General features: G+C 36.9%; 1 protein-coding gene across 8 annotated transcripts in view; it reads left to right on the forward strand.

Moving 5' to 3' along the window:
- Window positions 1–17,018, forward strand: part of Luzp2 (leucine zipper protein 2) — a 463,171-nt gene that overhangs the window by 167,179 nt on the left and 278,974 nt on the right. The window lies entirely within an intron of this gene.

Genomic DNA, 17,018 nt, shown 5'->3' on the forward strand with positions numbered 1-17,018 from the left:
CTTGCAGAAGGCCAGATCTAGTTTGCCTCCCAAAACTGATGTCAGTCCAGTTTCAGGGCATCCTTCAACCTCTTCTGGCCTTTGCAGGCACTGCACCTACCTGTGCAAACTCATGACAGACAGACAAACTAAAAACAATAATGAATAAATAATACGTAAAACATTCATTTTACAGTTTTGTAGCATGCATCTTTTAAAAAATTGAGGCTTGCTTTTTTTCCACCCCAGATACTCTTTGAGTGTATACATATTGTTTCCCTGAATTATTTATACCTGATAGACACTATCATTTTAAAACTGTGTGAGTGTTTAGGTGATTTAATTTATTTAACGATCACACAACTAGAGTGATATGACATTCTGTGAATTTTAAAATGATAGGTTATAGACTCTCAAACAAATAAGTATTCATAAATGACAAGAGAGATTGCTTTAATTATTGCAACTCGGAGAATCAATATATAATATGAGACACTTTGAGTTTTCTTTCATAACCACTTAATCTTAAAAGTGTGATTACTTCTGTGTAGAAAAGTACGATAGAATTGATGATAAAGTCAATTAATGTGGTATTTATTTTAGTAAAGCAAAAGCTGCATAACTGAACATTTTTTGATAGAAACAAGAGATTTTTAATTGTCTTAGGTCTTGGAATTCTTTCACCCATTATCTTACAAGCAAGGATTATGTTTCTGCATTATATATGATCTAATTAGACATTAGTGGGGTCCAAACTTCAGCAAAGAAAAGCAAGAACAAGGGCAAAGGCACCCTATTCTGAGCCTTTGAAGAGTCACTGTTGGGTGCGTTTAAAAGGGAGAACATGAGCTGGGTACTGTTGACTTGACGCCTGGAAGACACCTCAGTCAATAGAGTTGAATGAGCACAGAAGCCGTGGGTGAGTTCAACTCCCACCACTTTATAAGAAAAGAGATGTGCATAGCGGTAATCCCAGCATTTAGGATATGGAACCAGGAGGATCAACGTTATCTTTGACTACAAAGGGGAGGAAAAGTCTAGGATGAGGTCCTGTCTTAAACATATTTTCCTAAATAAAGTCAGTTTTATAGAGGATATCTTCCATGGGAACTCAGGATTTTAAAAGTAACCTCTTTGTGTCTCCTTTTTTTCTGTGTTAGGCTTTTGGGTCTTTAGAACAAGGTGTTGCTGCCCCTTTAAGACGTCACTAAGAAGTGAGAAAGGTTACACACAGAAGGAGGACACTTTTTCTCTTTCTTAGTTGTGTATTTTTTGCAGTGCTTGGGATTAAGAACCAGAGTCTTACATATACCCAAAACCTATTTTACCACAGATTTTGCCTTCATCTTTTTTTTCCAACCTTGTTCACTACTTCCTGAAAAAAAAAAAAAAAAAAAAAAAAGAGCCAATGTCAAAGTGTGAACCCTAACATGCCTATTTTAGCTTATGAAGTTGTAAAAGTCATTTGTAAACTGACCACTTTGAGGAGACGGACGATGGGGTACTTAAAGGCTCGGGTTGAATATCTACACACTGTCGCTTTCGCTCTGTATTTATCAAGACACATTGCTAGCGAGATAGTGAAAACTGTTCCTATTAAAAGTTCTTACACAATGAATCTTTGTGACACTCATGAGGTGTGCATTCCTGGCTTCAGAGCAGAAAATTAGGTCCAGAAGACAAAGTACTGCCATTACAATATTGCAGTGACTCCAGGACAGGCAGGAAGCTCACCACTGTGACAATTCACCTAGACCATTACTCAAGATTAACCTAGCATCTGTACCCTGGAAGCTAACATCTTACTTTTCCAAGATTTGTTATTCATTTTCACCTGTGTAGAATAAGGCTCTTTGATTCATAATCTGAAACGGACACGCCTATAGTTCAGATGGGTCAGCAGATGAGGCCAAACTCGTTCCTTGCCAGTTTGCGATGTATGCGAAATACGCGCTCATGATGCTGAAGATCAAGCGGCATTGAGGTGTCTGGAACCAATGATTGTCCATTTAGAAGGTGCAGAGTATGTCAACTTAAGCAGGCTTTATAACTTCCAGTGAGAGGCAACCTCTTAGCCTAGTGCAAACGTTTCCACTGTGAATTGTGAAATGATAGCCCATTTAATTTTCTGATCAAAAGAATAATTACATTTTAAAGTATATAAAGCTAACTTGGCGCTTGTGCTTTTTGTCTGACCCTCTGGCTTGATAAAGTTGGGGAAACACAAAATAGCACACTATTTCACCAGATTCAGGCAGGGAAATATATCAATGTACTATTTATTAAATTACTACTTTTGTTGTAAAAGAAATGTTAGCATGTAGACCATCTGAATCCTCCTTGTTTTCTCTTCACCTGTATGTTAAAACTTTTGTTTCCTTCTCTTGTCCATTGTGGAAGCATTTCCTGAAGGCCCGCATCTGCATGGAAGGTTCTGGAAGATGAATGACGTGCTTCTCCTTGGCCCCTTGCTGTCTGTTCTGTTCCTTCCTCTTCTCGGTTGCCATAGTGACTCTGCTTCCTTTGAATGTTTCCCTGAGTGCCATTAAGACTTGAAACTGGCCACAGTGATGGAAATGTGCAGGCACAACCCTGACGTCCTTTGAAAATCCAACAGGTGTCCAGAAGCCTTGCTCAGGAAAGTCTGTAGCTCAGTTCACTGATTTGTACTATGTACTTGTCCAGCTTGTTTCCTTGATGCCTCATTCCCACTGCTTCCTGGGTACCATCATTCTCCTTTCAAGCATCTTTACACATCTCACATGCTCAAACATCTCCAATTATTTAGAAGGAAAAGAACATCACGTAAGTGTTCACAATAAGAATTTAGAGGATTTGGCATCTACACCAGTACTGTTTTAACATATTTTACCAGTACCAAGACATTGTTGAACACCTGCCCAATGTGCTGTGCAAAGCCATGCTTCCACACCCTGCTTACCTATGTCATTCTCCCTAAAAATGGAGAGAAGAGAATGCCCAGTGACCAGGCAAGCAAATATATAAAGCACATATTGTAGGAGTAGAGAAATTTATCTAAGGTGGGTTCAAACATCTCTCTGAATGCCTGCAATAACATTTGGTGAGGGGGAAAAGCTATAAATTTGAAGCAGAGTAGGGAGGGATATAGGAGAGGGTTTGAATGAAAGAAAGGAAGAAATGCTGTAGTTATATTGTAATCTCAAAAATAAAGCAATTAATCAAAAGAACAGTGTCAGGGCCCGAAGAGATGGCTCAGCAGTTAAGAGCACTGACTGCTCTTCCAGAGGGCCTGGGTTCAATTCCCAGCACCCACTGGTAGTTTACAATGGTCTGTACCTCCAAGGTCTGACACCCACAGACATACATACAGGCAAAACACCAATGTACAAAAAAATAAAAATGAATAAAATATTTAAAAAGATCAGTGTCACAGGGAACTATAAAAAGCACAGAATTTCTAGAGATGAAAATAGTTCTAGGACTAACTTTAATTTTTTGACTTTCTTCTTCACAATTGCACACAGTTGCCAGAAGGTCTAGTTGTGATTTTGACTTCTGATTTTTATAGTGATGATGAGATACAGCACTGTATTTAGAGACACTGAATAGCCAGGGAAGGCACAGGCACCAATGTGAAGCAGAAATGCTCTGCAGGGTACTTAGAGATGTTGAATAGCCAGGTAAGCCATAGTTACTAGGAATGCTCTCCAGGACACTGCATTAGTAAGCTGCTAAGCCCTGATGTTTTATTGGTCAGATAGACTGAAGCACTTAGTATATTCTCTTTGACAGGGTCCTTTATATAGCTCATAAGGCTGGCCTCAAGCAATCAATCCACCTTCCAAGATTCCCCAGGGCTTGGATTATAGATAAGAACCACCAAGCCCAGATCTAAATTCATTTTTATCTCATGATATTTTCAACTTGGCAAGAGTATTTGGGGGATATAACTCCACAGAATATCAAAAAACCCTCATACTTGAAAGAAACTGTAAGGGGAGAAAATGGGAGACAAGCACATGTTTTTTAATATATACGTGCCTCCAATATAATATACATTGCATCTGCACAGACATTTTAGTAGCCACATACATATTCTGTTTACCACATATTTATATTTTAAGAGTTAATTTAATTTGCTGTAGTCATCACTACTCTTTCTAGGTTACACCTTTTTTTTTTTTTTTTTGCAATAAATTTCCAATAAATGATGCATAGTTTATACAACTCAAAAGCTTCCTAAAATGTAAATAAACTCATATAAAACTCTGTTGTCATCCTCTTCTCTTTGCCAATGTCCTCATATTTATGTTATATTAGTGTGCCTGAAATATGTCTGGAAGAGAAATTAGGAGCTGTGGGAGACTTTAGCTAAACAGGCCTTTATTCCCAGGAGTAAACCATAAGAAGAGCCTCTGGCTTAAGCACCACGGGAATTCTGTCTTCCTCTTTCAGCTGCTGTCTGCTCTGATCCTGAGAACAGAGAGGTTTACGTAAACATGAGCCAGGATTCAACACTTTTGTCACCTTCCCCTCGTTTGGGACACACCTGCCAGTGAGAACTCATTCTGTTGCCTAAGTTATGGTCATCTCTTGCTAGATCCAGACCCACCCATTGTCTCCATAGGCCCCCATCAGGGTCTTTAGGAGTGAAAGTGGACATTCGTAGAATGAATTTCTGAACCATCATGAAGTCTAGAAAAGAAAAGGATGAATACAGGTGAAAGGTGATCACTTTATTACTGCAAAGCTGCCTTTGGACTGATCCTCTGTGTAGAATCAGGGGTTTCACATAGGACTTGGAGTTCATTTTATTTCTGGCTTTAGGGTGTCTTCCCTTCTTCTTCTTCTTCTTCTTCTTCTTCTTCTTCTTCTTCTTCTTCTTCTTCTTCTTCTTCTTCTTCTTCTTCTTCTTCTTCTTCTTCTTCTTCTTCTTCTTCTTCTTTTCTCTCTCTCTCTCTCTCTCTCTCTCTCTCTCTCTCTCTCTCTCTCTCAATACAATTTTCAGAGGACCTGAATATAAAATGATTCATTATCATAAATTGGCAAAATTGCTTAAGTTGCCACCCATAACCAAGCAGAAGAGTCATTTCATCACCACACAGAATGTAGAGCCAAGGGTTATTGTCCTTACTGGAAATGGTGTTTTACTGCAGACACTCACAGCATTAGCAAAACAACCAACACATCAATTTTTGTCAACACGATTATACTTCTCTATGACAAATGGTCTAGTGATGGCACAAGTTAGTCCTTCTGAAAATATTTACTACATTTTGACAATACTTAGATACTCTTTCTATGGTGTGAATTTTTTAAAATTACAAATGATTTTTTGTCATTGAATTATTCATGAAGAGCATTAGGTACCACAGTCTACCTCTGCCACCACCTCTGAAGAAATTAATTACATTTTCTTACAATTATGTATTTTATTTACCATACATTAAACAAAAACTGAATATCAGTCATAGCTAAAAAGCTGATTTCAAAAGAAAAGAAGGAAAAAACAAGAATGAAGGGAGAAAACAGTTGAAGCACAAGTTTGCTTAAAGTACTTTCAAGAAGAAAAAACTACTAATATTTATACAAGTAGAGAGCATGCTGTGCAGTTCCATAGCTGTGGAGAGCAAGCCAGAATCCCAGGTGTGCTCAAGTATCCAGTGGCTTCTCTTGATGGGGTGAAGTATCTGCTAAGATCTGCATTGGCCAGTAAGCAGGATCTCACTGTGCTGTGACCCTGAGCTCCTTTGGGGAAATGCTCTCTCTTTGCATCATATGCTGGTGATGCTCCAGAGAATAGGAATCTTCCTCAATCTACCCCTGACAAAGTATCTGGAAACCTTTGTGTCCCTCTTAAAACTATCTCATTATTCATTCCAAGAATCATTCCTTCTGAAGGGGATCTCTGAAACAAGCCAATGATAAATAAGCAAACAGACACTACACATGAGTGCATACACACACGTGCACATATCCGTATGCATACACTTATACACATACACACACATGCATGTGCACACACAGCATTCATGTACACATACTTGACTGTACACATACATATACACACACTTGAGCATATAACACACAAATGCACAAGCATGCACATACAATCACACATATATACATATATATATGCACTCTTGCACACATATAAACAAATGCACAACCCAACCCAACATCTCAAGGGACTTTTTTCAGAGCAGCACGTGTTCTTACCAGGAAACAAGTGAGCCTGTCTTCACGGTATCCATTTCTTATATTGGTTTAAATGTCTTGTCAAATTATGTAAGTTTGTAAATATATACATACAATGAAGTTTTTCTGGGTATGTTGTATATTTTCATAAATGTCTCAAAGAGACTAAGCATCCTCTAAGTTTAACAAACATTGCCTGCTTGTGAGATGTCATAGCAAAGAGAGATATTCAAATACTAAACATACATAGAAGACAAATTTCCCTCTAAATTTTCCCAAATACTCAACACGGATGGAATGAATGCCTTCCCCAATTGCTTTCATAAAGACGGTTGTTGCTCTTTGTTTTTCTTTTTCTTCAGATTTAATTTTTAAAATGTTATTTGTTCCATGTAAAAACATATATATTTACATTTTCAGCTTTTAGCCAGCTGTTATTGAGCAGGAAGAGTTATCCATATAAACACTCTGCACAGCACAGTTGTGTTAGAAGAGTCATTATGGCTCCTGCCTCACATTTGCCCCTGGTTTATGCTTCGGGAACAGCATGTATAATTACTAGTTACAGCTGTCTTTCTCTCACATATTGTCTTCCTCATATTTCCAATGGTATCTGGCTACGATTGGAATAAATCCTAGGAGGCCAATAGAAACTGCAAAAGCAGTTAAAACTACATGACTTGTCAATTTATGACACTTCACCTCCACATTTTCTTCACATATAGTGATCCCTCTGCTCTGAATTGCACTTCTGTTTACTGCATTTAGTAGTTGTGTGCATCATTCAAGGTCCAGTACAAATATACTTAATTCTATGAACTGTCTGTGATAGTTACATGTGAAGGTGACCTTTCCTCACCTTTTACTCCCATCAGGGTTGTTCCTATGTCATCCCCAGTAATTTCTGTATATAGTCTATGTTATTTACATATTTTGAATAATCTGACTAAGGATGATAAAATTTATTTTTTCTAAAAATATACATATGCAGGGATACAACAATAGATGATAGATAGGTAGATAGATAGATAGATAGATAGATAGATAGATAGATAGATAGATAGACAGATAGACAGATAATAGGTAGAGATAGATAGCTAGAACTAGATAATCATCTAATTCACTACTGTATCAAGTGCTCAACTTGCTGAAAACTAGAGTCTCACAGAAAGAGAGAACATCAACTCAAGAATTCCCTACCTTAGATTGACCTGTCGATATATCTTGGGGCACTTTTAAAAAATGTAAACTGATGTGGATGGGCCCAGTCACTTATAGGTAGTGCCACCCCTGGGCAGGTGAGCCTAGACCCTACAAAAAGGTGACTAAATGTGAGCCTGACTGAGAGCAAGCCAGTAAAAAGTGTTCTGCCATGGTCTCTGTTGCAGTACCCGCTTCCATGCTCCTGCTTTGAGGTCCTACCATGACTTCGCTTGGTGATGCACTATAGCAGGGAACTGTAAACTAAACTTTGTTTGGACCATCGGGGGATGGAATAAAGGCACAGAGACTTACTTATAGACAGGCCTTATAGCTTAAGTGTGTTCTCAACTAGCTCATATAACTTAATTAACCTGTTTATTCTAGTCCACATTTGCCGTGGGGCCCTTCACCTCTCTTTAGTATTAGTATGTTCAACTTCCTCCATCTCTGGCTGGCAAATCTTGTGCCTCTCAGTTCTTCCCATGGTTCCTGTGTCTGCTCAGATGTCCTACCCTTCCTCTCCTGCCTTAGCTATAGGCTGTCAGCTCTTTAGTAAACCAGCCAGAAGGTGATGGGGAAGAGTGTTTACAAAGCATTCAAGTCAAAGATATCTACAATTACAAACTTATTTATTATCTATTTGAACTTCAAGTCATTATTTAGATGGGTTTATGCCGTATTACTTATTAAATAGCTATGAAGCCACTTATACTGTGAAGGTAATTATAGACATTTAATGATATATGTATATTGCCCAACATATGCTGATGTGTGTGTGTGTGTGTGTGTGTGCGTGTGTGTGTGTGTGTGTAATATATATTGAACACATAGTTTAAATGCAAAACTGGTCTAAATTTATGGCTGCCATGCTAAATATTTTTAAAAATATATCAGAAATGTTTTAAGTTTAGTGAATAAAAGTTGGCATTTCTGTAATTGTTGTCATTATTCTATTGCTCTGAGAAAGAGTATGTTTATATTTATATGTCTACCCAGAGCTTTGAATTTTTTGAAGAGGAAAATCAAAGGTATGCAACTTATCTTTGTAGATTTTTCCCCTAAAAACAAAAACAAAAGCAAAACTCAATCCAAATACGTCAAACCTTAAGAAATTTACCCAAAGTTTAAAGTCTTAAGAAAAAGTGAAAAGAAACAGAGAGATTATCAATAGAATACAAGCCTGCATTGGGTGCCTACTACTACCCAAGAAACAAAGGATAATTTAAAACATCAATATACAAAATTCTATACCAATGAATTAAAAGTAACCTTGTGAGTAGAACATCAAATTAAATTATGACATTTAGGAATAAAAAACAGAAATTGTGTTTAGGAAGTTATTTTAGATATGGCTGAATGTCATTCCTTGAAAATATAAAATCTAACAAATAATTAGAAAATCAAAACTATATCGTGTGTTTGCTCAGAAAACTAATGCATGCCATAAGTTAAACACTAGAGTTTGTGGAGATGACTACCCACATTTCAGGGCAATAAGGTGATGTTGCCATCTGGATTAAAAAAACAGGCTGCAGATAAGGCTGCCATAACAAATGTCTGAATTAAAGAAAAGAGTAAATGTTAATTCTTTGAGTTAGTCTGAAATTTTTAGACATCTCATGATGTAATGTCAAATTGAATGATCTGTGTTTAATTAAGAAAACTTCTCCAGATATTACCACAGTAAGGAAAGCACTTCATTCTCAAGGTCTCTAAGCATTCAGAGTGAGAGCATAAAAAGTTTTCTTTACCACAGAAAAGGAACAAGAGTATACGAACTTCATGGTAGTGAGATGAGTTGGCAGGGATTCTAACAGACAGTTAAAGAGAAAATATGTCTGTAAAATCAGATGGCTGCAGAGGGAATGTTAAAGTAGATGTTCCATTGCTTGCTTCAGGTCTAGAATTTTGAGATTGAGTAACTATTAATTAACAGAATACTATAATAAGTGGCTAAACACAAGGTGGGAAAACCTTCAGGTTCTCAAAGAAAGAGAGAAACTCACATAGCTTAATGAGCAGTGTGCCTACCCTGTTAGCTGGCAGATTTGCTTCTCCTTTAATAATATTGTATATATGTAAAATGATTGGTGTAAAATAACCTTTTGTGATATATTACAAACAGGTCCATGATTCAAATAAGTACTTTGTATGCTTCTCACCTGGGATTGCATTATGTTTCTCAGGGGAAGAAAGAAGTTTCTCAGGTGGAGAAGTTAGGAATAAGAAGTTCTAGAATCTCTAATCTGAGAAAGTATTTTGGCATATGTCCGTCAGTCTGTGAGAAATAGCAGGGATAGCATGACCCCAAAATTACACTGTGGTTGGCTGTGTGCACTGTATTTCCATAGGAGTATGGTGTAGTCAGTGAGTGGGGTAGGGTTTATAATCTGCTGTTGCTGACAAAAGAGCAAAAGTGAATGAGAGAATTGTGAAGAAATAGCACCTACAGCATAGGAAAAAAAATCAACAAAGGGTGATCCATCCAAATTCTATTAACAGATAAAACAAAATGATCAAAATTCTATGAGCACATTTTTTACATACATACAAGGAATAAAATAAAGGAAAATGAAGGCTTACCACAAGCGTCTATGAAAAAGTCGTGGAAGCTCTTCACTGCAATCTGGAAGATAGTTATGCCAAAATTTCTATTAGACACTGAAGAATGGGTAGATTTTTCAGTTAGCAATAAATTAAGGTAATAAAGAGAAATTATTTAAAATAATATTATTTATATCTTGTAAAATTAAAATATTCTACAAATAAGTGTTTTTAATAAACTTTTACAAAGAACAAAACCGTAAGCACACATCTCATTTATGTTATTTTAAAATGGGTGTTTAAAGAGTTAGCCTTCGTAACCACACAAGAATATTTTCATATATAACTCATATAAATCTAAATGTTAAAGAGCCATATCAGTGGTAAAAAAAAAAAAAAAAAAACAACCACAACTTTATGATGACAAAATGTAACTGAGAAAAAGCATTAAAGGCTGTAAGCACATAGCAACATGCGGTCTACTTACCCAGCTAAAACTTTCAATTGGTGCTCACACAATGAGTGTGGAAGCAGCAACTACAAATCTGTAATGGACAATGCACAGGTATTGAAAGCAGCTAAAGGTTGTGACAGCATCCTGGTGGGAAACTATGTAAATGTCATTTCTGCAACAGACTTACCTATGAATCTCAATTGTCATTCACACTATAGCAATAATGAGATACTATTAAAAACCACTGAGCTTACTGAATTTAGAAAGTAATACGGAAAATACCAGCAGAGACAAAACTATGAAGCGACAAAAAAAAAAAAAAAAAACTCTCTACCTGTCCTACTCCATAACTGACCCATTCAGTTTATTGGCCATGGTTACTAAAGAAATGTATAACTATGTGGATATTTTGTGATGCAGGTATTTCATTCATAGGCATTTAGATATTTTCTGGTATGATTATATTCATATCTCAACAACACAAGTTATGTGAAATATCCATTATTCATAACAGTCAAAAGCACTATTCGTAAACACACAAACACTAGACAAATACACATCTATCTATCAACATTGGAAAAGACAGGTTACAATAAATTATTCTCTGCCACGCTTTGTCGAAGCAAAAGTTGTCCAACTGTTGGGAAGAATGAATGTCAACCGCCAGGTCATGTTTGGGGAGGGAGGGGAATGTGACGAATGAGTGAGTGTATTCGATGCTTCTCCCATATCTCCTATTTCTTAAACTTCTGATATATGCAGTTTTTAATGGTTAATAAGCTGTCTTTCTGGGATGTGTTTATTCTTCTGTGTGTATTCTGTACAATTGTAACATCCATATTTACAAGTAGCCTGAGAAAAAGGATTCCTTCTGAAAATTAAACAAATCTCTGCAGCCAATAATAAATACTACATGATGCTCCTTTTGTAAATGATGAAGAAAGGCTTCTCCTATTTTCTCCTTTCAACATTGCTTTGGAAGCTACCTCTAGCAGGAGGGAATCATGGAGTAAATAGTGAAATACAACTTAAAACCAATTCTGGGGATTGGATAGAGTTACATGGCTCAAAAACAAAACAAAACAGAACAAAACAACATGGTTTCCCTCTAAAAATCAAGCTAAAATCAAGCCAGCTATGAATGTGTAATAAACACAATGTCTGGAATAAAGATCAGTTTTACAGAATTCATAGTTTCAAAAATACAGGTGTCTAATAGTCAAGCAATTGAAGAAATATCCACAACACCAATAAGTTCAACAAATAGTAGTAATCACATATAATAATTCCATTGTGGCACTGAAGGGTAAACATGAGCTAGAATAATAGATGAAAGTATGTGTATTTCTAGGTGGTTAGTGCACATGTTATCTATGCCTTTATTATAACTGAGTGCACTTTCAATTAGATTCCCAGTAGGTATGTATGCAAACTAATGTTATAATTTTAAAATTCACTGAAAGAAAGAAAAGAAAAACAATGTTAAGAAGACAAGAAAGAAGAATAAGAACATAACACAGTTTTAATGATTAAACTATATTACTTTGAAACAGACCTTTTTATAAATAAAACAACATATCATTCAAATATATCTCTTTACCTGTGCACAGAGTGGTAGTCACTTGATAGGTGATGATTATGATAGATAAATAGTAGATCTATAGATAGACAGATAGCTGGTAGATAAAAGATCCATTGTTAAATGATAGGTAAAGAGATGACAGATGATTGATTCTCTGATGAAACAAAATAGATAATATGGAGATAGGTAGATAGATGATAGATAGATGGGTAGATATACAGATAAAAGACAATAGATACATAGATAGATGATGGATAGATAATTAAGCAGTAGATTATAATTAATAAACAATGCCAAACAAATAATAGTTATAAATTATGGAGAGGAATATTTTAATTTCAAACCATAGACTGATATTTTCTACATGGAACAATCATCAGCAAGCTATATTGAATAATGAGTTCAGAAATATATTAGAAACCTATTATGATTTTCAAACATCAAAATTGTAGCCTTTGCTATATTAGAAGTAAATCCAGTTTTAGATAGAATCTTTATTTCTTTTTTTTTTTTTAAGTTAAAATATGTTTGTTTTTGTGGTGTAAAAATAGGACTAGACTCTTATAAAAAGAAGAATTTTAAGTACAAAGCCACAGGAAAAAAAATGTGTAAGAAATTGGAAGACAAGCCCCTCTGCATTGAGAGAGATCCAAGATAGAGAATGTTATCTCACAGTCTCAGAAGCCAAGCCCAAAACAGCTTGAATTTTTATGTTGATACTCCATAATTGTGAGGCAAAAATAGTTTTTTCATCACTACCCGTTCTGCAATACTTTGTTGTGACAGTCTTAACAAATGCAAAATCAGACACGACTTAGAAGGGTAGAGCTGATACAGAGAAATGGAAGCAAAAATACATAAAAATGGGCCCATTATCTCACAAAGTAGCTGAAAATTATGTTAGAAAGTAGCTGTAAATCTGTGCTAGCTAGTTTTTGTCAACTTGACACTAGCTAGAGTTATCTGAGAAAAGAGAACCGTAGCTGAGAAAAATGCCTCAATAAGTATATCCTGAAGAGAAGCCTTTGGGTATTTTCTCAATTAGTGATTGACATGGGAGGGCCCAGTTGACAGTGAGCCCTCTGAGCAGTGCCACCCCTGAGGATATGGTCCTAGGTATCATAAAAAAGCAGGATGAGTTTTGGTTGACTGCTCAGGTAGCAAACTGTCTCTGTCATCATCTCCCTTGGAAAGCCGCTAACCTGCACGCCCTGAACACTCGGGTGATTAATTTTATTCCTTCTCAAGTCTCTGATGGGCTTGAAGACCAGATAGTTCAGTTTTACAATTAAGCTTAGTTGTTTAGGGGTGAAGATGCTTTTAGGTCTAGACAGATGTTTTAAGTTGATAATGACGAGATATGATAGATATTGATTTACATTCAGAATTTTAGATGCACCAAGATAGGAAAGATGTTCTCTTCAAGGCTGCCAAATACAGATAACCAAAACACTAAGAATGTAACCTTTATATAATTCTTGATTATTTCATGGTTCTTCTTGCTGCAGGAAGGTTATTGTACAAATGGGTAATAACATAAATGTATATGTAAAAATAATATTTAATAAAAAAGAAACTAGGGAAAAAAGCAGGCTGAGCCAGCCATGTAGGAAGAGAAGTAATATACATGCCTCTATGGCTTCTGAATCAGCTTTTGCTTCCAGGTTCCTGTGTTGAGTTCCTCCCCACACATCCATGGATGATGGACTACAAACTGTAAAAGCATCAAATGCCCGGGAAAAAAATGTATTTTAGAGAATGCTAGCTTACTGTCTCATATTGGTATTAACTTGATAGTTTTAATTCACTGTCTTCACCTCTGAGAATATTATATGTCATATAAATATACACAAAATATGTGTATGGCCACCTACCTGGATTTTATTACTTACTAAGGGAAAGAAAAGTTTAGAGTTAGAAAACTCAAACATGCAATGATGAGATGGACTCTAACCATCTGGTAAGAACTCAGAGAGAGAGATGCAGCCAATGGCAGAACAAAAGTGAAGGGTGAACCTTTTTATTTTATTATGATTTTAAAAGAAATTTTTATTGGAAGATAAACAAGCACTTACTGTAAATGGAACAACATACTGTGGTCACACCTGTCCGTTTCTACTCTGTGGAGTTAGTGTTTGTAACTAGTAGGTGGTGGTTAATTGATTAAGCTTTCTGGATATTTCTCTAATTAATTGTATCCTGTTTATGAGTACTTTGCATTTACTGAACAATAAATTAAAGTCCTTAGGTGAATTTTTTCATGAAAGTTGGAAACACTGAATATGATAATGAAATTAAAAATGATTGAAAACTATATTAAAAATAGCAAAAAAAATACTTAAAGTTTAATTTGATGAAAAATTACAAATGACAAGCAAAAGCAATATTGGATATTTATATATTTAATATAAAAGGAAAAAGAACTAGTCTATAAATTTTATGGAATGCACGATGAACACTCACTCCAAACTCATAGCGAGGTCAGCATTCCTGTTCTGAAGTCGGTTTATTTTTAGAGTAGTGGCTGACACAGGGAGCCCCAATCTGACTGATAGACCACTTTCATAATAGCATCTTGTCCTTGGATGTGATTTATTATCTTATTGACTCAGTTATTTCAGCTGTAAAATAGGGTTATCAAGAGTGCTTACCTCCTGGAGTTCTGTGAAGATGAAATGAGTTATACCAACCCTCATGCAAAATATTGTCGATGTGTTTCAGTGATCAATATGATTTATAATACACTATATGATAATCTAGGGACATGTTTATTGTATAAGAGAATGCAAAGATATGGGATGACTCTATAAGTATATGATTATTGATTAATCATGTTAGACCAGGTCTGTGTCAGGGCCATTGAGGAATACTATGCTTCTTAGCAAGAACCGTTCCAATCTCCTTTTTACAATTAGAAGGCGAAGGGCAGTAAACACTTACATTTAATAAGGAAAACAACAAAAATTATCACTGAACCCAACTCTAATTGAAATAAATTTGCTGACCACTGATAAACTCCACAATGCAAATTATTCATTTGTAATTCTGCAGAGCACCTATGAAATTCATTAAGTTTCTCATGAACAAAGACATTACTCATTTTGAGAGCCTCATTATTTACACTGGGGTCAAACTTTGTATAAACTACACAATTTAGCCAAGAAGAGACTTGATACCCTATGAGAATATATAGGGGGACGTAATCCCCCTCAAGAACAGTCATAGGGGAGGGGGATAATGGGAAAATGGGGGGGGGGAGGAATGGGAGGATACAAGGGATGGGATAAACATTGAGATGTAACAAGATAAATTAATAAAAAAAACTACACAATTTAACACAAAAGTGTGGGTCATGCCAATATCTTATACTTTACAAAGTAGCACTTAGAAAGTTTAGCACTCATTTCGGCAAGCTCGGAGCTGAATACAACGACCTTTCACTGCACACTGCATGACTTCTTTTTAAAATGAATTTATTTATTCATTTTACATCCATATCTTAGCCCCATCCATCCCTCCCTCCTCCTCTCCCCTTCCTCTCTCCCTCCCCTATTTCTCAGAAAAGGAGAGCCCCTCTCTATCCATCCTATGCACCCACCCACCCTATGCACTCACCAAGTTGCCTCAGGACTGAAAATGTCCTCTTCCCCTGTGGTCTTACGAGACAGCCCTGACAGGGGGAGTGATCAAAATACAGACAACAGAGTCCATGTCAGAGAGAGCCCCCACTTGCCTTACTAGGGAATCCACATGAAGCCTGAACTGCCCGTCTGTGTAAAGGGCCTAGATCCGGTCTACTCACGGTCCTTGGTTGGTGCTTCAGTCTCAGCAAGCCCCTCTGGGCCCTAGTTAGTTGGCTCTGTTGGTCATCTTGTGGAGCTTCTGTCCCCACCCTCCAGGTCCTTCCAGCTATGCCGCATTTTCCAACAGGACTTCCATTGCTTTGCCCAATGTTTGCCTGAGTCTCCGCCTTTGTTTGGATTTGCTGCTGGGTGTAGCCGCTCAGAGGATAGTTATGCAGGGCTCCAGTCTGGCAGCATAGCAGAATATCTTTAATAGTGTCAGGGGTTGGCTCTCTCCATGGGGTGGGTCTCAGGTTGGGCCAGGCAATGGTTGGACATTCCCTCAACTTCTGTTCCATCTTTCTCTCTGCATATCTTGCAGGCAGGGTACATTTGAGATCATGGTTTTGTGTGTGGGTTGGTGTTCTCCCTCCACTAGGCGTTCCATCTAGTTACAGGGTGTCTCCTTTAGTCTCCATGGCCCCTGCTACTAGGAAGATTATGTAGAGTCCACCTCATATCTTCTCAGAAGCCAATCCAGACATAGTCTCCAGCTTGACACAGAAATGCCCCCGCCCACAGTTTCTCTTTTCTCTCAGACCTTCTGTCCTTCAGCCCTGCTTCTCCCAGGTCTGATTTCCACCCTCATTTCTTTCTGTGCTCCTTCTCCTACCTTGTTATCTTTCCTCAGCCACTTCTGCTGTCTATTTCCCCTCGGAGTAAGATTTAAGTAGCCTCCCTTGCGTGATTTCTTGATGAAGGGCTAGTTTCAGAAGTTGTTGAAATCTCAAACATGGCATCATTAGTAACCTCCACCTCCATCCAAAGAGCACATAAAAGCAAAATAATTTACAAAAGCAGGTTTTGTATTCATTTTATTTCCTTTGATGTACAAAAATCAGTCACAATGCTTTCCTGTGTATTTGCTTCTAATGTACTCAGGATTCTAGCCTGGACCACTGCCTGTTGGCTTCTTTGCTCATATCCCATTCTCCACAGCGTCACTTTCAAGTCTTTGGACGTGAAAGACTTCCCAAACCACAAATCTGACCTTGTCTCTCCCTGACTAGAATATCTTCAGTTAACTCCTTATTCTCCAAACAGAGCCACAAGTCGGAAGTATCACTCTCAAGCTGGTGTATCTTTCCTCCTCTTCCCACACTTTCTTTTCAGAAACAAGGTGTCCCACCCTTTCATCAGGGCTTCACATGTGACATTTATTCACTTACAATAACTTTACTCCCATTGGCAGTTTATATGCACTTTCTTGCTTTTTCTCTAACTCATATTTACC

This window comes from Acomys russatus, chromosome 7 (genome assembly GCF_903995435.1).
Source record: "Acomys russatus chromosome 7, mAcoRus1.1, whole genome shotgun sequence".
Lineage (NCBI taxonomy): Eukaryota > Metazoa > Chordata > Mammalia > Rodentia > Muridae > Acomys > Acomys russatus.